Genomic DNA, 16,051 nt, shown 5'->3' with positions numbered 1-16,051 from the left:
CTAGCAAGTTCCCAGATGATGTGGTTGCTGTTGAGTGGCAAGGATATAACCCCAGGCAGCTGGAATCAGACCTGGAGACCTTGCTTCTGACAGAGAGTAATTTACAGAAAGGGCAGCTCTTTCTTCAGGCTAGCGAGCAGCAGACCTCCAGCCTGCTTGGAGAGTTAGGCAAACCTTAGCACCGTAACAGCGGTAATGCTTCCTGCTTCCTGCGGACCTGCTACCGACCCGGTGCCTACATCTTACTCATTTTGTCCTCTCAGCAACCAGATGGAGTGCTATTATTCTAGGTTTAGGGGTAAAGAAACGGAGGCTCAGAAAACTAAATAGCTAGCCCAAGGTCACTAGCTTTTCTGGGGAGTTGAATCCAGGTTCATTTGACTCCAAGAGACAATACTTTCAAATAACCCCTTGGGGCCTCAGTTTCCCTCGCTGTGAACTGGAAAGGACTGGTTGACAGAGAGCGACCCCTACCCATAAAAGAAGTCACTTACTCCTCCAGATCTGTTCTTTGACCCTGCAGGGAAAAAGTTCTTTTTAAGAACACCCAGGCCCCCTGCCTGCCTAGTTCAAGGGACACGCAAGCAAGGCTGTTCTCAAGGAGGGTCAGGCGGTCCTGGCGCGAGCTGGCTCGGACTCAGCGGGCCAATCCGTTACATAACCGCGAGGCGTCCCTGGTCTCTCGCGCCCCCCACCCCTCGCCAAGCCGCACAGGGTACAGCAGATCCAGTGACACCTTCCCTTTGCCCGCGGGGCAGAGAGTCCACAGCTGAGCTGACCGGGCTGAACTTGACAGTGCATTTCGGGGGCCTAGTCCTGGGCTTTCCCTCGCGACGCTCCCTTCCTCCGGTTTTGCGCGCGGGGGCCTGGCTAGCGCCTCCGCCGCGTCCGCTCCCCGCCCCTTGCAAGCGTGGATCGCTGCGCCTGCAGCCCGGGAAGGGGCCACCACTCCAGGACCCGGCACCTTGGGTGCGTCCCAGGGGTATGTCCACGCGCCGCCGCCGGGGTTGGAGCGGTCCCCATGAGGTGAGGACGCGGCGGGGCCGGGCATGGTAGGGATCAGGCGGAAAGAGCTGGGCGCCCCGGACCAGTCCTCAGCGGGCGGCTCCCGCTCCAGGATCGCCCCGCGAGGGCCGGGGAGTTCCCTTGGCTCACCCGCTTTCCACACCCGGCTCCGCAGTGCAGAGGGCTCGGTGGCTTGGACGACCCAGGAGCTCTCGGAAGCAGGGCTGCGGGGCGCTGGGTAGACTGGGTGGAAGTGGCGCAGGGCGCGCCGTGGGCGCTCCGCTTCCCCAGCGCCCGGCTGCGCGCCGTGGGCTCCAGCCGGGTGGCGCTGGACACCTGTGGGCTGGAGAGGGACACGTGCCGCTTGCCTTGTCGTCTTTAGACCAGCGCTCTGGCAGTTTCTGGGCAGATGGCTGGAGAAGCGGCCTTTTGCTCCATCTCCCACGGTTTCCAAATGCAATAGACACCGCTTTTCTTTTGGATTCTGTTTTCAGTGTGTATTTTTTTTTTCTTCCGTTTAAGTCTCCTCTCTGCTTCCGATAATAATATTTATTTCTCGTGTGTGGTCTTCTAAAGATATACCAACCTTCAAAACCTTTTGTTGATTGAACTCTTTCTCCTTCCTTGCTTCTTGTTCTAAAAGAAGAGCAGTGGTAAGGTCTGGGGTGGGAAGCCATGGGGGTGAGTGTTTGCAGCAAAATTGTTGAGCACAATTTCAGAAAGATTCTTGGGGCTAATAGGTTGGCATTCCGTTTCCAGAACTCAGCATTCTAAACCTCTTTTACTTTTTTTTTTCTTCAAATGTTGAGTCAGATGAGAGTTTCCTGGTCGCTGGTTAAACTTTTCCGTTTTGAAGGGACTTTAATTAGTTCTTCCAACTCGTTTCTTGCTGAGAGCTGCACGCACGTTACAGTGGCACAGCCAGGAGGAAAGTTCTAAGGTTGCCACATTCAGAAACACAGTCTCCACAGGTATCCCAGATGACTGACTTTCAAAACCCTCAATTGCTTCTGCTTTATGTGTCTCCTCTCTTCCCCCCTTGAAGTGTCTTGCCAAACTAGGCAAAAGGTGTCTGCCTCTCTGGAGGAATCCAGCAGACTATGGAAGAAATCAAGACCTTATGTAAAGATGTTAGTTTGAGTGACTTTAGAAGGCTCTTTAGAATCATAGGATCTAGGAAATTTTAAAATTGGAAAGGGTTTTAAAGATCATCTATTCAAACCCTTCCTTCCTTTTTGTTCATTTGATTTTTTTTTTTAAATTTTTGAGTTGCTAGATTTCTTCTATAGTCTGAATTATATTTCCTTATTAAGCCTTTTTGATAAATGATGCAATGATAACTGAATATTCATATACAAAAGAGAAAGGTTACATACCTACCTCACACCATATACAAAAATTAACTCAAAATGAACCAAAGGGCTAAATGTAATAACTATAACTGAAATCCTTCCTTTTAAAATGGTTGTGTGGAGACTTAGACCAGTTGGCAAGGATTGGCTGAGCTCAAGCCCAGAGTCCAGGCTTCTCCTTCCCATTTCCTCCAGGTTCAAGGCTGTTGCCTCCAGGTATTTTGAACAAAAATGAGGTGGCTGGAATCACCTAATCATGTCATTTTCCTGCTCTTATTTTTAATTTATCTATCTTGAAAAAAAAAACTGGTGAAATTCAGAAATAGAAGAGAGAGCTTGGTTTTTGGTTTTAAAACCAGCTTTGTGGCACAATTTAAAAAACAGAAACCTTTAAATACTATTTTCCATTGTTCTTATATGAAGATGAACATGCAGATATATCCCAGGTGAACCTCAGATGAAGAAATGTAATTTAAACAGATGGAGCTACCTCTACCTCTCCTTAGAGGATTTTCTGACTGGTGGTTGCCTATAGTGATGATTGGTTAGTTAGAGGCATGGTTTATGACTTTGGAGCCACCTTGAAAAAAGTGATTTTTATGATGATCATTTATTTGTTGTGAGTCATGCCATGCCCTGTGACAGAACTGAGGGAGGGATTTTAATCAGACTTATTTAGTGTTTTAGCATTGTCCATATCACCATGTTTTTCACTTTAATTAAATTAAACATATATTTATTGAGTGCTTACTAGGTGTCTGTAACTTTCTGGACATTTGGAGTATGTCAAAAACCAAACAAAACACTTTGGAGCTTAAATTACAATTCATGCATTAGAATTTTCCCAGGAGTTTGCTTGACAGATAGAAAAGAACATCAGTTTTGCAGAAAGCAGGGAAGTGAACATGTATGTTTGCAGCTATGTGCCTTCCAATCTCATGATTCTGCTGATTTTATAATCACAAAAAACAGCAGACAAGCAAATTCAGATGAAGTTATTTTGTCTTTCATGAATTGAACTTCTGCTGCATGTGAACGGTAGTTCCCACCTTTGGGTATTTTATGTATGTTTACTTGGAGTCCCTGAGATTGCATTTCCTTTAATTTTTTTTTTTAAAGATTTATTTTTTTTTTTTAATGCATCCAAGAACTGGATTACGGGCCAGAGGTGCGGGAGGTGAGAGGATTCACCGGAGATAGAGTGGGGAGCAGAACAGACGGAATGACTGAAATACACTGCTGAGGGGAGCAGTGGGCGAGGCAGGAGAGGTCTGCTGAGCCATGTGGGTTGCTCCCTGGCTGGTGGGGGATAGAAAACATGCTGAAGAGGCTGCTAGCTTCACAGTGCTGTGCTTAGCCCCTTGCACCACCAGGGAGGCGCAGATTGCATTTCCTTTAGTAAAGACACTTCATGAAGCAAGGGAAGGTTTGTTTCCTTAATAGTCCCAGCGCCCCCATGTTAGTATTGTGGACAGTGACTGTGTTTGTTTATGAGATGGGGCATCTTATTTATTTATGAAGATGATGTTGTGCTTTTACTTTGTCTCACTTTACATTTGTCACCCATTGTTCTCCCTAGTCATAGGTGACACAGTGTTGTAACTTGTTGGTAAATTCATTACCATGGAAGTTTTTCTATTTAATTAGACATTCTAGCGTGAAGCATTTTCTAATTCTCTGAAATGCTTTTTTCTTCAAAACAGCATGGATTGCAAGCTCAGGCATGTTTATTGTTTTTAACAAAAGCTTATCAAAATGAACTTGGCAGTTTTTCAGTCATATACAGCCAAAAACAGTATTCAGTGCAGCTTTTGGGTTGTTTATGCATTCCTTACTTAACCAATTGCTTTGTTTTTAAAAATTGCCAATTTGCAAGTAATTTCTTTATGAGTAGCTTTCTAGTATATCTAAAAACTCACCCATTAAAGTGATATAATAATTTAATTGAGAAAAAACAAATCCACCCTTGAAGACAGGGAGGTTTGAATACAAAGATTTTCTGGCTCTGTTTCTAATTTGTTCTACATCAAAGGACAACAAGAAGTGTCATTGTCTAACTGTGTCCTATTTGAAAGTGGTCTGTTAAATACAGGAGCGTCACCAGTTTTGATGGCTGCTAGGTACCCAGAATAGCTGATTTTCTTCACTTGCCACCATTTCTCCCATCAGATACTCACTTTCTTTCTTGATGAATGGGGTGAGTTGCTTGAGCCAGGTAGGAAGTTGTATGCCATTCATTACTTAATTAATGGTTCATTCATTGTTTACTTAATACATTTATTTTTTGACTTCTACTCCTTATTAGAGATTTGTGTAAAGACTGTGTTTTGGCCTCTCTTTTCCTGTGCGGGTGGCTGTGCCTCAGAGGCCACTTAGAGTCTGGTATGGAAGAAAAGATACTACACGGCCACCTATGGTGCCAGGTAGAACCACCACCACAGGAGATAGATAAGGACTTCAGAGACTAAATGGAAGGAGAGGGGGCATGCTGAGACTGTGACCTGTCAAGGCCTAGGAAGACCGTCTGGAGAGCTGCTCCTTGAAAGACGGGTAGGATGGTAAAGCTATTAATATATATATTTTTAGAGATTTATTTATTTATACAAGAACTGGGGTACAGGCCAGAGATGCAGGAGGGTGAGAGGATTCACCAGAGACAGAGCGGTGAGCAGAATAGGCAGACAGACTGAAAACACTACGAGACAGGAGAGGTCTGCCATGCCATGTAGGTTTCTCACTGGCTGGCTGGAAATTGAACCTGTGCTGCAGAAGCTTCGGACAGCTTCACAGCGCTGGGCTCAACCTGCTGTGCCACCGGGGAGACCCCGGGATGGTAAAGCTTTTATAGAAGAGAAATTTTATTTCTCTTTTGGGGACGCATGCTTCTTTTTGAAGACATAAAAGACTTCCTTTTGGGAACCAACTGAGGCTGGGTTGACTTGTATAACAGACACTTACCACCTGCATACTCCGCAAGCATCCACCTCCATTCTGGGTAGGGAATACTGATTAGCACAGAAATGACTCACTGAGGTCATAGTGCTGTTCTTTCCCTCCGAAACCCATGCTGGATGTTGCTTAGAGCACAGAGACCACTATGGAAAATGGCCAGCGCTCTTTACTTTCACTTGCCCAGTGCATGCTTACAGGGGTGTTTGGTCATAGTACTGCTTATCCCAGTAGTTTTTGCTATTTTCATTTTGCAATTTAATTAAACATTGCATAGACCGATGTATATGAACATTAAACAAAGATTGTTATTTCTGTGACAATTAAGCTGATTGCCATCTAGGCCTAGGAAAACCAGGCCTACACTGGTTTTCACTACAACGTGAACCATGAAACTAGGATGCTAAGTGAAAGAAGCCAGACATTAAAAGCAATGTGTTGTAAGCTTCCATTTATTTGAAATGTCCATAGTAGACAAATCCATAGAGACAAGAAGTAGATTAGTGGTTGCCTGGGTATGAGAGTAGTGGGATTTGATTGACAGTAGATACAGGATTTCTCTTTTGGTCCATGGCGATATTTTGAAATAGTGAGTTTTGTAGCAATGAAAAAAGGCATTAAAAAAGCAACATCTGACCTCCTTAGTGGCACAAGGGGTTAAGTACCACACTATGAAGCAACCTGTAGCCTCTGCAGCATGAGTTCGATTCCTGTCTGGCCGGGGAGCAACCCACATGGCGCAGCAGACCTCTCCTGTCTCACCTGCTGCTTCCCTCAGCAGTGTATGTCAGTCAGTCTGCCTGTCTGTTCTCCACTCTGTCTCTGGTGAATCCTTTCAACCCCCTCATCTCTGGCCTGTACCCTTGCTCTCCCCAGTCTGTCTCTGGTGAATCCTCTCACCCTCTGTATCTCTGGCCTACACTCCAGTTCTTGTATGCATAACTAAATAAAAATAAATCTTTAATAAAAGAAAAGTGGTTTGTTCAGGCTGATGTGATCAGTTGATTAAAGACTTTATCAGTGGTTCTCAACTCTGACTACACATTAGAGATATGAGAAAGGAAAAAAAAAATATTGGAGCCAGGACCCATCCTCAAAAATTTTGATTTAGTCGATCTGGGATAGGGTCAAGGCATCCTTAGTTTTTTTTTTTAAATAATAAATTTTATTTTTATATTCCCCATACAATTGCAACCCCCCCATTCTGACCCCAATCCTTCCCTTCCCACCCCCCAACCCCAAAAAGTGTCTCTGGTTCATAGTTTTTTGTTGATTTTGATTTTCACTTTCTTTCTTTCTTTCTTTATTTATTTATTTTTAAATAATAAATTTTATTTTTATATTCCCCATACAATTGCAACCCCCATTTTGACCCCAATCCCTCCCCTCCCACCCCCCACCCCCCAAAAAGTGTCTCTGGTTCATAGTTTTTTGTTGATTTTGATTTTCACTTTCTTATAGTTATTCATTTTCCTGGTCCCTTATTTAAGTTTTCTAGATTCCTGCTATGAGTGAGACCATCCGGTATTTTTCTTTTTCTTTCTGGCTTATTTCGCTGAGCATGATCCCTTCCAGCGCCATCCATGTTGCTGCAAATTGCGTGTGTTTATCTTTTTTGAATGCTAAATAATATTCCATGGTGTATTTGTACCACATCTTCTTGATCCAGTCATCTATTTTTGGGCATTTGGGCTGTTTCCAAAGCTTAGCTATTGTAAACAGTGCTGCTATAAACATAGGGGTGCAGGTGTTCTTTGGAATTGATGTTTCTGTGTCCTTTGGGTAAATACCTAGGAGTGGAATTGCTGGATCATATGGAAGCTCTATGTTTAGTAGGTCCAGAAATCTCCACACAGCTCTCCATAGTGGTTAGACCAGTTTGCACTCCCACCAGCAGTGCAGGAGAGTTCCTTTTTCTCCACAACCTCACCAACATTTGTTGTTGTCAGTTTTTTTAATATGTGCCATTCTCACTGGTGTAAGATGGTATCTCATTGTAGTTTTCATTTGCATCTCCCTGATTACAAGTGATGTTGAACATTTTTTCATATGCCTGTTGGCCATTTGCATTTCCTCTTCAGAGAAGTTTCTTTTTAGCTCTTCTGCCCATTTTTTGACTGGATTATTTTCTTTGTTTTTGTTGAGTCTCATCAGCTCTTTGCAGATTTTTGTGATCAGTCCTTTATCATTAGTGCTGTGTGCAAAAATGTTCTCCCAGTTGGTGGGGTTTCTCTTTGTGTTTGTTATTGTCTCCTTTGCTGTGCAGAAGCTTTTTAATTTGATGTAGTCCCAGCTGTTTATCTTTGCCTTCACTATCATTGCTTTGGGTGATGTGTCTGTAAAGATGTCGTGGATGTGAATATCACATAGTGTTTCACCTATATTTCCTTCTATGTATTTTATGGTTTCAGGTCTTATGTCTAGTTCTTTAATCATTTTGAGTTGATTTTTGTGTATGATGTGAGGTAGTGGTCAAGCTTCATTCTTTTGCATGTAGTGACCTAGTTTTCCCAGCACCATTTATTGAACAAACTTTCTTTGCTCCAATGCATAATCTTTGCTCCTTTGTCAAAGATTAGTTGACCATATATCTGCGGGTTTATTTCTGGATTTTCTATTCGATTCCATTGGTCTGTATGTCTGTTCTTGTTCCAATACCATGCAGTTTTGATGATTATGGCTTTGTAGTATAGTTTGAAGTCTGGGAGTGTGATAAGGCATCCTTAGTTTTTAAATCTCCTCTAGTGAATCAAGCCACAAATGTATATAAAACTTAATCACTTTATGCTTTTTCAGAACAAATTTTATTGAAACAAATAGTTGTTATATCATCTTCACATAGCCTGTGGCGGGGGTCGGGGGGGTGGAACACATGATATTTTTTTCTCCTTTTAATTGTTTTTACACATTCTCTAAACAGTGTCTACTTTTTATATGGGATGCTTTCCCAAAGGTTGAGAGAATAAATTGGAAAAATTTTTGGAGATTTGCAACAATTTGAAAAAACTCTCAGAGAGCCACACAGCCTGGAAATATAAAAAAATATTAGGTATATCATTATGCATAAAATATATGTAATCATCTATTTTATCATTTATGTCAAATCAACCAAATTAGTATCATTGTAGATAACTAAACAATTAGTTGGTCAATTTATTTCATGCATTTTGGTGATAATGGTGTCTTATTGGTATATTTCTTTTGGACAATAATTTGACCTTTTCCTCTACAGTGATCTGTTTTTTCTATACTAACTTGCGGACGGTGTCTTTACTATTATATATTTCTTTTTTTTTTTTTTTAAAGATTTATTTATTTATTTATACAAGCACTGGGTACAGTCAGAAGCGCGGGAGGGTGAGAGAATTCACCCGAGCCAGAGCGGGGAGGAGAACAGGCAGACTGATGAAGTACACTGCTGAGGGGAGCAGCTGGCGGCAGGAGAGGTCTGCGCGCCATGTGGGACCCTCGCCATTGGCCAGGGATGGAACCGGCGCTGCAGAGGCTGCGGGCAGCTTTGCAGCCCAGCGCTCAACCACTGCGCCACCAGGGAGCCCCTATATATTTCTTGAGGTGACTGAGTTGTCAATTTTAACATTCAAACATGTCCCTGGGTAGTTTTCCTTTTATTTAATTGTATCAAAATAGATTTTGAAAATATAGAACTTTTATATAAGAAATATATTACAGTTGACCCTTGAACAACATAAGGCTTAAGGGTCCGAACCCCCATGCAGTTCAAAATCTATACCTAACTTTTGACTTCTAAAACCATAACTACTATCGTTGGCTGTTGACTGGGGCCTTGCTGATAGCACAATAGTCAATTAACATTATTTTGTATGTTCTAATGGTCAGGTTTATATACTAAACATGATGAAAAATAACCAAAAACTTCTGCAGATCAGTTTTTACTGAAAACTGCTCACATGGAGATTATTGAATTCACTGTAATAGCAGCAGGCGGTGGCTGCAAAATTATCACAGAATGAGCTATAATTGATTTTATGCAATTATGATTTAAAGCTGCACCTTTCCATTTACTTACGTTTCTTTTGACTATCAATGGTACCATGTGTTTGTGTGCTTAAGTTTTGATAAATTTTAACTTTTATAGTAGATTTGTGTATATTTTATGGTCATAAATGATAAAATAGGCTATTATCCACATATATTTTATGTGTTAATGGAATACCTAATATTTTTGATATTTCTAGGCTAAGTGGAGTGGCTCTCAGAGAGTTTATTCAAATTGTTGCAAATCTCCAAATATTTTTTTTCCATTTATTTATTGAAAAAAAAATCCATGTATAAATGAACCCATGCAGTTCAAACCTGGCTTGTTCAAATGCTAACTATTTACAGTACTCAGATAAGAAAGCTAGAAGTTTAAACCTTGTCATATAGGATTTAAACAAAATATCACTAATTTGAGGTTTTCCCGTGTCATTGGGATTTACTGTCTTTGAGAAATTTTTGTAAGGTGAGTGACATGCGATTTCAAAACTGATTTGTTCTTATTTTATTTTCAGTACTCATGAAAATTCTTACCCATTGTTACCAGTTAGCTTCCCCCTCTTGTGTTTTGATTTTTGTGTTAAAAATAACCTCAGACTCTGTCATGGAAATTCAGGGAAGAGGGGGGTCATTGAAAAGAGAGCACCAGATGCTTGAGAGGACAGTTATTAAGGACAGCAAAGTCACCTCTGGGAATTAGGAAGCAGTCGTTTGTGATAATGTCCAAACAGCCGGGGTGGTGTATAAGGGAGGAAGTAGACAAATTCCATTCCATTGAGGTAGGAATGAGGAAAGGAATGAGGAGATAGTGTGGACAGATCCTTAAGAGGCTGAGTTTGTAAAGGGAAGAAAGTACTTGGTGACAGCTAGGAAGGGTGGTAAGGCTGGAGGAGTTTTCTCCTCTTTTCTTCCTTTCTCTTCTGTATTCTTCACTCTCATATTAAGTAAATTTATAGGTTAAAAAGGATATAATGTAAAGGTTGAGTTCAAAGTGTAGATAAGAGGAGAGAAAAGGGGATATGAAATGGAGAAATTAAGTCTATGAGGACCATCTGTCCTTGAGAAAGGAAGAGACCAGGGTGTTTGTGTATTGAAAACACTGAAAGCATTAGCTGAAGGAAAGGACTTAGAGAAAAATCTTATCCAGTGCCCCAAAGCTACTACTTAAAAAAGTAGTAGTAGTAGCTAATATGTTATGGACAGTTTATGTTCTAAGCTTTGTTAAAACATTTTACATGAATAAACTCCTTCATTTCTTGCTACAACTCTGGAAAAATGAATGCAATAGTTTTACAAATGACACATCTCAAGCATTGAGGGGTTGAAATTGTCTGAGGTTATGAAACTGCCAAGAGGCATAACCAAGACAAAAGGCTCCGTCATTCTCTACGGCTGGATCTGAGGGTACTTGGAATTCTTAAGATTTTGGCATGGCGCTAGAAGGAATTATGCTCAGTGAAATAAGTCAGAAGGAAAAAGAAAAATATCACATGGTTTCACTTATAGCAGGAATATAGGGGAACCAAATAAGACATCAGTGTAAAAAAATAAAAAACAGTACAAAACACAACAAGGCAAAAGCAGACGATTATAAATCAGAGACATCCTGCAGGGAGGTGGGAGAGGGATCAGAGGGAGGGAGGGAGGAGCACAGGGGACTGAGGTGATGGTGCACGGGTGCATTGGGGAAGGAAACTCTATGGGGACTACACCTGAGGGGGTGGGGGGGAGCAAATATTGTTTAAAAATGAACAATGATGTAAAAAATATATAAATAAAATGAAAATTTAAAAAAAAAGCATGCAAATACATTTTATTTTTTTTTTAATAACCCCAAGCAGGAGGAAGTAAAGCTACTCCTTCCATTTGCATAACTTCTTTTTTTTTTTTAAAAAAAATATTTTATTTTGCATAGAAGAGCTGGGGTATAGGCCAGAGGTGTGGGGGTGAAGGATTCACCAGAGACAGAGTGGGGAGCAGAACAGGTGGATCAATTGAAATACACTGCTGAGGGGAGCAGCAGGTGAGACAGGATAGGCCTGCTGCGCCATGTGGGTAGCCCTGGCCGGGGATCAAACTGAGGCCCTGGCAGTGATAGCACTGAGACTTAACCTCTAGGCCACCAGGGAGGCCCCTGTATAACTTGTAACTTATTTTTTCTTTTCATTGCATCTTTATGCGTGTGCTCTCTTTTGGTGCTATCAAGGTAGAAAGGCAAGAAATGTATAAATCCATGTGGAGGAGCTCCTGTATCTATGATAACAGGTCCCCTCCTAAAACTGCATTGGATAGCACAGAATAGTGTAGGTATTTTGACTTAAATGATCATTGCCTCTCTCCTAATTGATCTGTGCTATTTATTTCTATAGGGTTCATTTAAATTCATCCAATATTCTCAGTGAGTGTGCCCTGGCCTCACAGAAATGATAATCCAGGGTTGCTTCATACCCATGCGATAGGCACTGGGTCTGGAAGAAAGAAAGTGGTAAAAGATATTTTTTATTCTTTCTGTTTTTTTTTTTTAATATTTATTTATTTATTTATAAAAGAACTGGGGTACAGGCCAGATGTGCGGGATGGTGAGAGGATTCACCAGAGACAAAGCGGGGAGCAGAACAGGCAGACTGACGAAATACACTGCTGAGGGGAGCAGCGGGAGCGACAGGAGAGGTCTGCAGCACCATGTGGGACCCTTGCCCGCCGGCCAGCCAGGATCAAACTGGCGCTGAAGGGGCTGTGGGCAGCTTCACAGTACGGTGCTCAACCGCCTGCGCCACCAGGGGAGGCCCTCTTTTTGTTTTTTTATAAACTGGTACTAAAGGGTGAATCCCAGGCTCACCCTTACATGAAAAAACATGTAAGTAAGGAATTGGGTTATTGGTTACACTCTTTAGCCACTTTTCCAAAGTGCCATTTGTATGACTATAAAATAATTTCAATTCTAGAGGGGAAAAAAAGACTCCTCTTAATTTTGTGGTAAAATGAATGTATCTTGAGAAAGCTTCAAAAAAAATATTTTGAATAACCAATGTGCGTATGAAACAAGTAAAATATATTGTTGCTGAGTCATTCCAAGTGCTTAGTTTGTGTTGGAAATCCTAATTGTGTTGTGCCTTTCATCACAGGTTTGACAGAGTTCCTCTAGCAAAACTTGCCTTACCAGTTATATGAGTGGAAATGTTTAGACTGATGTGGGTAGGGGGGTTTGCTGGCTTTGAAGGAGATGGGGTGCCAGCAAGAGAGCAATTGAAGATGGATCATGTTCTCAAGCTCCTAAGGGGAAGGACAAGTTGATGGAATGAAAGAAAATGGAGAATCAAGAGACCTGAGGGCTCAGGAGGTTGAAAACCAGGAGCAAAGGGACTTGGATGATGGTGGAGGATAAAGAGTTAGAGTTAGAGAGGGATACTTAATTCTCACAACCTTAGATTTCAGCAGTAAGAGTTGGCACGGGTGGCTTTGGGGGTATGTGGCTGGAGTGGAATGGAATGGAGGTGAATCTTGTGGGACACGATGAGGTCAAGGTGAGATCAGCAGAGATGTTAGGTGGGGGTTGACGACCCTCCGTCTCTCATTGGAGGATGGTGCCCAGTGACCCTAAAAACCACTCTGAACTTTAGAAAGCTACAACACAGGAATGTTATGGTTAGAGGGAAAGAGCCAAAAGATTAGCTGGGATGTGGCATGTAATAAAAATCTCTTAATGGTCTCAATAGAACATTGTCAAAGAACAATTGATTAGCTTGTATTTTACACTATAGTTTTTGAAAAAATCTTGAAGTATCAGTTGACAAAACTACACATTTCACGAGTAACTTTAGCCAGAGTGTTGTTATTACCCATTACCATGGCAGGAGAGTGCTCTGATGAAGTCTCTTCCTCTTCCTTTCCCCTCCTCTTTCTCGTCTCCTGGTAGTACTCAGGACACCACTGTCTGGGCAGAGAAAGGCAGCTGAAGATCATTAAGCTTCCAGATATAGAGCCTGTTGTGATGTGTGGGGGTAGGGGCCAAGGGAGAGAGGCCGGAAACTTCAGTGGGAATCAGTATAGTGTCCCCTGCTTCTATAGTTAGCCCTGGGATGGGAACTGGCAATATCTGTTTCCTTTGTACAGCTGTGCATACTACAGTCTCCTCGTCTTTTCTGCCTATGAAGGATTTCCGGAAATCAAAATTAGGTCTGACGTAAGCTTAGAGAGCCTCATGAGTGAAGATCTGGAGCTACTGTATAGGGCTAGTGTGCACTGGGTCTGATATATAGGTGGTATGGATAGATAATGGCTCACGTGGCATGTTTTGGGATATAAGGCACAAAAACTCTAACTTGGACTGGCCTCATGAGAAAAGGACTCATGTGTGTTACAGAGAGTCCAGGAGCAGAAGGTCTGGGCTCTGGCTCTGCTTCTTTGCGAGTCTCTTGGCTCTGTCCTTGTCCTGTGTTGGTCTTATTCTCAACTCGATTCCCATCATGGTCCCAAGGGACCATGAAGGGTCCCAAGAAGGGTCACGTAGAGAGAGGAATCACCCAGTGGAAGGGGAGAAACCACGTCTTCACGTCTCCTCAGTAGTGAGGAAACCTGTCCCAGAGCTCTCAGCGACTTCCATGAGTCATTAGCTAGGACTGGGTCACTGCCCTTTCATGTTCATGACCGGCAGGGGTACAGGGCTGCCATAATTATTGATAAACTGTCTTGGGAGTGGACATGTTGGAAATCATGTCCATGGAAGGAGAAAGCTAAAGGCCATTATTATGAGATCCCAGCCTTGTCAAGGGGAAGAAACCTTGGATGGTGGTCAAGTCCCCAATGCCAGCATTTGCCACGGTATGAACTTGGACAAATCATCAGCTTCTGTGAGCTTCTGTGTAAGTTGAAACCACTTTATATAAACTTTAAGGAGCTCTACAAATGCTAATTGTTCATTTAATAATGATGATGATTTTTTTTTAAAGATTTATTTATTTATACAAGAACTGCGGTACAGGCCAGAGGTGTGGGAGGGTGAGAGGATTCACCAGAGACAGAGCGGGGAGCAGAACAGGCAGACAGATCGAAGATACTGCTGAGGGGAGCAGCAGGTGAGACAGGAGAGGTCTGCCAGGTCATGTGGATTTCTCCCTGGCAGGCCGGGAATTGAACCGGCGCTGCAGAGGATGCGGACAGCTTCACAGCGCTGCGCTCAACCCGCTGCGCCACCAGCAGAGGCCCATAATAATGATGATGAATTGATGGTGATGGTGACACCTACTAGCTTCTGCCTACTTACATGATCCAGGCACTTGCAACCACCTTAAATGCATTCTCTGCGTGACTCACTGACATATCAAGCAACCGTCAAAGTCAAGGCACAATCTACTAAACGCTTAATTTCTCAGTTAAGCTGAGATCTGGAACATTTGGGGCAGAGAACAGTTCCACTTTCACTGAGGCTTCACTATTTTTGGTGTGTGTGATGGAGGGGGGGCAGCTGGCTCTGGGACCCCTCGACCTGTGCCCAATTATCTGCCACTGATTGTTTTTAGATAAATAGTTCAGGGTTCACTGTGCAGGGGATTTGAAAAGACACTTTTAAAACATTTGATGCCTTTCTTTCTACTGTTACTTTACTTTCTACTGTTGAATTTCTCAAATTCAAGCTTTTATCTAATTATGCTTTTAAAATATAGTTGACATATGAATTGGCCCTTAGTCCACAGTTTTTTGAGTAATGAAAATGACTCATGTCTAATGTTCTTTGGGGAGCATGCATTTTCCCATTCTTTCATGTTTTATATGCATAGAATCATGAAATATTTCCGGAAGATCTGAACTGTTCCAAGATCATGCAACTTACTTTCTAACAGGCTGTCCTCATAATTATAACAAAAATGGCTGTTTTTGTGGCCTAGTTTATAGTAGATTCTGTAGAATTCAGTCATGCCCATTTCTCCCCATTAATTGCTCAAATCCTGGGGAGAAACTAAATTGGACATCTTAAGTCATCCATCCCTTCGTGTGAGTTTACTTCTCATATGGCTTCTTAGTCTATGGGCAAATGGACTCCCTGAGACCTATCTTTCAGACACATCTGCTTTTGATTCATGATTCTGGCCCTTGTGCTTCAACTTCTGTTATACTCTAAACAATCTGCAAGGTAAATTGGTTGGAAAAACAGATACTGTGCTTTTGCTGATACATTGTGAATACAAAATACTTGTTTGGGGATATTGTGGGGGGAGTAGAAAGACTTCCATTCATGTGACTCAACTTCCCATTTAAATCTTTCAGCAATTCCTGACATTCTTCCTAACTCTTCCTCTCTGTACATGACATGTGGATGAATGAAGCTACACAGTAATAGATTTGTAAGATGTCATAGTTCTGATGTGATATAAATCATATTTACCTTTTATTTTCTGCCTTTCCATTTCCCCAGGTCATTTTAAACATTAATGAGTCAGGTGTGATGATAGGAAAAAAACAAAAGTAGGACCAACCTTTACCTGGCGGGGCCTGACAAACTAATGATACAGTGTGACCAGGTTGGTGGTGGTGGGGGAAGAAGGGGTGCTGTGGAAGCAACTGAATTGTAAGGGGGCAGCAAGTATGGGGGTGGGGAAGAACATCTGGTGAAGTGATAGGAAATAGAGGCCCAGGAGGCCACTTGTAGCAGGCCGTGCAGCAAGTCAATGGCAAGGCCTGGATTTCAACCCAAATTTTTATAAATCCAAACCACGTATTCTTTTTTTAAA

At 42.2% G+C, this 16,051-nt stretch overlaps 1 protein-coding gene across 3 annotated transcripts in view; it reads left to right on the top strand.

Annotated features, from left to right (window-relative positions):
* The first annotated feature begins 907 nt into the window (after positions 1 to 907).
* Positions 908 to 16,051, top strand: part of SLC16A12 (solute carrier family 16 member 12) — an 81,825-nt gene continuing 66,681 nt past the window's right edge. For 2 of the 3 annotated variants that reach the window (XM_054690286.1, XM_037496626.2), the window contains exon 1: positions 908 to 1,026. The gene's annotated coding sequence lies outside the window, so the exon portion shown is untranslated. The remainder of the gene's footprint in view (positions 1,027 to 16,051) is intronic. The other variant, XM_037496624.2, reaches the window with a different exon arrangement.

The sequence above is a fragment of the Talpa occidentalis genome, unplaced genomic scaffold, assembly GCF_014898055.3.
Source record: "Talpa occidentalis isolate TD23 unplaced genomic scaffold, MPIMG_talOcc4v2.1 talOcc4.8, whole genome shotgun sequence".
NCBI classification, from domain to species: Eukaryota; Metazoa; Chordata; class Mammalia; order Eulipotyphla; family Talpidae; genus Talpa; species Talpa occidentalis.
Note: the sequence above shows the minus strand (reverse complement) of the source record. Positions and strands in the feature narration are given on the sequence as shown.